A 7,278-nucleotide genomic window follows, 5' to 3' on the forward strand; every position below is an offset into this window, starting at 1 on the left:
GCTAGGACTTGACAATTGATTTTGAATGACCTACATATGTTTGTGCCATTATTTTCTTCAAGATTGATCTGTACATAGACGACTGTGCTTTAAAATCAAACCATAATCTCTGAATATGTATAAATAAATAGCCATAAATTCCTAATCCTACTTCACGGCATGTAATCAGTGATTTGATGCCAAATTTGTTTTACTATATGTATAGGTGCTGTCTGACGATGTGGACATCGAGGATGAAGATGCCCCGAGGAGGTACAAGAGGCGAATCCTGATGGAGCTTTATGCGGGAATGCATAACAGGCGTATTAGGACCTGGAACTACGACTATGCGAGGAGCTTCAGGATCGTATCGGCCGCATGTGAGATGAGATGTGGGATGGATCGAAGTATGTACGCTTGAGTATGCTTAATGTTGGTTAAACTATGTACTTATGGTTGAACTATGCTTATGTACATGTACGCTTATTATCTATGTTTGAGTATGTTAAATATCTCGCCAAATTTTGGTAAAAATTACAACGGGGGACCAATAAACCAGGACGGAGGTAGTACGTCAATCACACATGCTTCCCAAAATTGGAACCATGTGCAATGACTATCATTTTGCCTGCTGCGTCAATCACATGCGGTCCGCTCTAGCAAACCGTCGCCCCAAAATTCTTTGTGGGACAGAAAACCCTCACCACCCAATTCAAAAAAGAAAAAAGAAAACCCTCACCATCCCCACGTCACAAAAACCCTCACCCCGCCCGCTACCCACCTCGGCCCCTCCGATACGCTCCCCATTCGCACCTGCACAAGCTCCTCCGCGTCTATGCCATGGCACTGCCTATGGTGGCGGTAAACACTTAGCTCAACGCCTGCCACCGCCGCCAGGCTGCCGGCAAAGCCCACGCATTTTGCCACTTCCGCTTATCGCCGCCTATCGCCATCGACTTTCTCGGCACTGCTCGCAGTCAACCCAGCTCCGCTCGGTTGGGGAATCTGCCATACTGAGGGTTCTTTCTCATGGACGACAAGGTAACTAATTTAACGAGATATTATGTCATCTCTTATCCCAGTTCATCTGCCTCCTTTAATCACCCGGCAGAAATCGCCATGAATTCATTTTTATTCGAGCTGATTTGAGGGTTTTCTTTCATTCATAGAATGTACAGTGCGCCGATACTTCAGGACTTGTTGACCGCCGCCAGAGATTCCATCTCATCGTACCAGATAACTTGAGGACGCGCGCGGTATGTTCAATGTCACCCTAAATCGGTTGGCATGGCCTACTTTCCTGAACATATTCTAAATATTGCTACATTTGGATAAAAGGTGCCACATGCACCATATACATCAAAGGGGATTCTCCCCCCTCTTCTTTCTATATTAGGCAAATTAATGATGTATTGTTCTTTCGATTACTCTCATATTTCCATGACATCATGTTTACCCTATCTGTTTAATTATAGACTTTTGTCCTTCAATTTCAACTGATGTACAGTTCTTTCAATTTGGGCCCATATTTGCATGTTACAATATTTTCTTTAACAACCCTACTATTTTCTGCAGGACATCCCTCGCTATGCAACAGATTGTGTAGTGCACAATTTTTCCCTTTCATACATCAAGGCTCCACGAATGTCATACTGCGCACAAACCATGGACTTACAATCGTTGCTACTGTAAGACTTGGTGAACGTGGTGACTCCTATTTTGGCATTGGCTTTGGGAATGAAATTGCAAAGTTTTATGTATTGAAAGCTGGCACTAAAATTGCACTCCACATAAAAGGGCCTGGTCATGAGATATATGCTAACTTCCCCGACAAAATCATCCGTCCAGACTATGTTCGAAGTAAGTTATCTTTTCAACTATCTGCATATGTTGACTTACCTAGCAATGTCAAATGAATTGTGTAGTATTTAAGCAACCAATTTCTATTCCCTTACTATATTCCTACCTAATAACTTCTAGTTACCAATACACTTTTCTATAGCCCTGTTTTAACTAAATATTCCCTACACTCCCATTTCTATCAGAAAGCGCCGCTGACAAGGAGACTCCGGAGGTGGAGAACGGGGCTGCCAACAAGCGGAGGCGGGGCAAGCTAGAACCGCAAGCGACTCCAGTAGGCCTAGACTTAATCAACAGCCTCCTTGATGATATGTTGAGAGTCATGATCTCCCTCCTCCCAATCAAATATGGGGCGCGGACAACCCTCCTTTCCCTGCGGTGGCGCCCCCTATGGAACTCCAGCCCTCTCGACCTCATCGGCACCCACAAGCTCTGCCATGGCTATCTCATGGCGTTCTCCAACATTCTCGGCAGTCACCTTGGCCAAACCAAAGGCCTTAGAATGGACAAGTTCCGTTCCAACGGCAAGGACCGAGCTAAGCTTGACGACTGGTTCCGATACCCCGCCTTAGATCAGCTCGAGGAGCTCACTTTTGATGATGGGCATATGCGGTCGCTGCCAATGTCCGCACTCCGCCTCGTGCCCACGCTGCGCGTCACCAAGTTCAGGAACTGCCATTTCCCGCCCCTTAAGGACGCGCCCGCTCTTATTCTACCACGACTGAAGCACCTCGAGCTCGCCATCATCTGCCTCTCAAAGGGTGACATGGAGCACCTACTCCGTGGTTGTACTGCACTTAGTACCTTCGTCTTCAGGCGATCAATGGGTTGAGTACCTTCCACATCACCTCCATGACTCTCCTAACTATTTATGTGTGCCGCTGGTGCGGCAGGAAGACATCACAAAAGGTGGACCACGGTATGGTCATCCAGAACACACCTGCACTTGAGAGATTACTTGTAGTTGATCAAGAAGGTCCAACAAGAATCAATGCCATTTCTACGCCGAAATTGACAGTGGTGGGTGATACGTCTCCAACGTATCTATAATTTTTTATTGCTCCATGCTATATTATCTACTGTTTTAGACATTATTGGGCTTATTATCCACTTTTATATTATTTTTGGGACTAACCTATTAACCGGAGGCCCAGCCCAGAATTGCTGTTTTTTGCCTGTTTTAGGGTATCGAAGAAAAGGAATATCAAACGGAGTCCAAACGGAATGAAACCTTCAGAAACGTGATTTTCTCATCAGATAAGATCCAGGAGACTTGGACCCTCCATCAAGAAAGCGACGAGGTGGTCACGAGGGGAGGGGGCGCCCCCTTAGGGCGCACCCCCTGCCTCGTGGGCCCCTCGAAGCTCCACCGACGTACTTCTTCCTCCTATATATATCCACGTACCCCAAAACGATCGGGGACGGAGCCAAAAACCTAATTCCACCGCCGCAACTTTCTGTATCCACGAGATCCCATCTTAGGGTCTGTTCCGGAGCTCCGCCGGAGGAGGCATCGGTCACGGAGGGCTTCTACATCATCATCCAAGGCCCTCCGATGAAGTGTGAGTAGTTTACTTCAGAACTACGGGTCCATAGCTAGTAGCTAGATGGCTTCTTCTCTTTTTGGATCTCAATACAATGTTCTTCCCCTCTCTCGTGGAGATCTATTCGATGTAATCTTCTTTTTGTGGTGTGTTTGTTGAGAGCGATGAATTGTGGGTTTATGATCAAGTCTATCTATGAATAATATTTGAATCTTCTATGAATTATTTTATGTATGATTGGTTATCTTTTCAAGTCTCTTTGAATTATCAGTTTGGTTTGGCCTACTAGATTGGTTGTTCTTGCCATGGGATAAGTGCTTAGCTTTGGGTTCGATCTTGCGGTGTCCTTTCCCAATGACAGAAGGGGCAGAAAGGCACATATTGTATCGTTGCCATCGAGGATAACAAGATGGGGTTTTTATCATATTGCATGAAAGTATCCCGCTACATCATGTCATCTTGCTTAAGGCGTTACTCTGTTTTTAACTTAATACTCTAGATGCATGCTGGATAGCGGTCGATGAGCGGAGTAATAGTAGTAGATGCAGAATCGTTTCGGTCTACTTGTCTCGGACGTGATGCCTATATACATGATCATACCTAGATATTCTCATAACTATGCTAAATTATGTCAATTGCTCAACAGTAATTTGTTCACCCACCATAGAATACTTATGCTCTTAAGAGAAGCCACTAGTGAAACATATGGCCCCCGGGTCTCTTTCTCATCATATCAATCTCCATCACGTTATTATTGCTTTGCTTTTACTTTATTTACTTTACATCTCTATACCAAAAATACCAAAAAAATATTATTTATCATCTCTATTAGATCTCACTTTCGTAAGTGACCGTGAAGGGATTGACAACCCCTAAGCGCGTTGGTTGCGTTGAGCTATTGTTTTTGTGTAGGTACGAGGGACTCGAGCGTAGCCTCCTACTGGATTGATACCTTGGTTCTCAAAAACTAAGGGAAATACTTACGCTACTTTGCTGCATCATCCCTTCCTCTTCGGGGAAATCCAACGCAGTGCTCAGGAGGTAGCAAGAAGAATTTCTGGCGGCATTGCCGGGGAGTCTGCGCAAAAGTCAACAAACCAAGTACCCATCACAATCCCTATCTCCCGCATTACATTATATGTCGTTTGCCTCTCGTTTTCCTCTCCCCCACTTCACCCTTGCCGTTTTATTCGCCCTCTCTCTCTCCCTCTATCCTCCCTCTCTATTTGCCTCTTTTGCCTATTTGCTTTTTGTTTGCTCGTGTGTTGGATTGCTTGTTTGTCGCGATGGCTCAAGATAATTCTAAATTGTGTGACTTCACCAATACCAACAATAATGATTTCCTTAGCACTCCGATTGCTCCTCTTACCGATGCTGAATCTTGTGAAATTAATACTGCTTTGTTGAATCTTGTCATGAAAGATCCGTTCTCCGGCCTTCCTAGTGAAGATGCCGCTAGAAAGCTTCGTTGATTTGTGTGACATGCAAAAGAAAAAAATATGTCGATAAAGATATTGTTAAATTGAAGCTATTTCCTTTTTCGCTTAGAGATTGTGCTAAAGCTAGGTTTTCGTCTTTGCCTAAAAATAGTATTAATTCATGGAACAAGTGCAAAGATGCTTTTATCTCTAAGTATTTTCCTCCCACTAAGATCATCTCTCTTAGAAACAATATTATGAATTTTAAACAACTTGATCATGAACATGTTGCACAAGCTTGGGAGAGAATGAAATTCATGATACGTAATTGCCCTACTCATGGTTTGAATTTGTGGATGATTATACAAAAAATTTATGCCGGATTGAATTTTGCTTCTAGAAATCTTTTAGATTCGGACGCGGGAGGCACTTTTATGGAAATCACTTTAGGAGAGGCTACTAAACTCCTAGATAATATTATGGTTAATTATTCTCAATGGTATACTGAAAGATCTACTAAAAAGGTGCATGCGATAGAAGAAATTAATGTTTTGAGTGGAAAGATGGATGAACTTATGAAATTATTTGCTAATAAGAGTGTTTCTTCTGATCCTAATGATGTGCCCTTGTCTACTTTGATTGAGAATAATAATGAATCTATGGATGTGAATTTCGTTGGTAGGAACAATTTTGGTAACAATGCGTATAGAGGAAATTTCAATCCTAGGCCTTATCCTAGTAATCCCTCTAATAATTATGGTAATTCCTACAACAATTCTTATGGAAATTATAATAAGATACCCTCTGATTTTGAATCTAATATTAAAGAATTTATTTCTTCCCAAAAGAATTTTAATGCTATGATTGAAGAAAAATTGCTTAAGATTGATGATTTGGCTAGGAACGTTGATAGAATTGCTCTTGATGCTGATTCTTTGAAACTTAGATCTATTCCACCTAAGCATGATATCAACGAGTCTCTCAAAGCTATGAGAATTTCCATTGACGAGTGCAAAGAAAGAACCTCTAGGATGCGTGCTAAGAAAGATGCCTTTATAAAAGCGTCTTCTTCTAGTTCCTATGAAAATAATGATGAAGATCTAAAAGTTATTGATGTGTCCCCTATTAAATCTTTGTTTTGCAATATGAATCTTGATAATGATGGGACTGAATATGATCCACCTTTACCTAGAAGGTGTTCTAAGAATTCAGAATTTTTTTGATCTTGATGCTAAATTTGATAAAAGTGGGATTGAAGAAATTAAAACCCTAGATGTTGCTAAACCCACTATTATGGATTTCAAGGAATTTAACTATGAAAATTTCTCTTTGATTGATTGTATTTCCTTGTTGCAATCCGTGCTAAAATCTCCTCACGCATATAGTCAAAATAAAGCGTTTACTAAACATATCGTTGATGCCTTGATGCAATCTTATGAAGAAAAACTTGAATTGGAAGTTTCTATCCCTAGAAAACTTTATGATGAGTGGGAACCAACTATTAAAATTAAAATTAAAAATTATGAGTTTTATGCTTTGTGTGATTTGGGTGCTAGTGTCTCTACTATTCCCAAAACTTTGTGTGATTTACTAGATTTCCGTGATTTTGATGATTGCTCTCTAAACTTGCATCTTGCGGATTCCACTATTAAGAAACCTATGGGGAGAATTAATGATGTTCTTATTGTTGCTAATAGGAATTATGTGCCCATAGATTTTATCGTTCTTGATATAGATTGCTATCCTTCTTGCCCTATTATTCTCGGTAGACCTTTCCTTAGAACGGTTGGTGCAATTATTGATATGAAGGAAGGGAATATTAGATTTCAATTTCCATTAAAAAAGGGCATGGAACACTTCCCTAGAAAGAAAATAAAATTACCATATGAAACTATCATGAGAGCCACTTATGGATTGCCTACAAATATGGCAATACTTAGATCTATCCTTACTTGTTATGCCTAGCTAGGGGCGTTAAACGATAGCGCTTGTTGGGAGGCAACCCAATTTTATTTTTATTACTTGCTTTTTTATCCTGTTTATTAATAAATAAATTATCTAGCCTCTGTTTTGGTTGTGTTTTTTGTGTTTAATTAGTGTTTGTGCCAAGTAGAACCGTTGGGAAGACTTGGGGAAAGTCTTGTTGAATTTGCTGTAAAAACAGAAACTTTAGCGCTCACGAGAACTGCTGTCATTTTTATTTGGAAAGTGATATTCAGTTAATTCTTTTTGCAGAAGATTAATAGATAAATTCCTCTCGTCCAGCAATTTATTTTAGAATTTTTGGGGTTCCAGATCTTGCGCTAGCTGCAGATTACTACAGACTGTTCTGTTTTTGACAGATTCTGTTTTTCGTGTGTTGTTTGCTTATTTTGATGAATCTATGGCTAGTAAAATAGTTTATAATCCATAGAGAAGTTGGAATACTGTAGGTTTAACACCCATATAAATAAAGGATGAGTTAATTACAGTACCTT

This window comes from Triticum urartu, chromosome 6 (assembly GCF_003073215.2).
Source record: "Triticum urartu cultivar G1812 chromosome 6, Tu2.1, whole genome shotgun sequence".
NCBI lineage: Eukaryota > Viridiplantae > Streptophyta > Magnoliopsida > Poales > Poaceae > Triticum > Triticum urartu.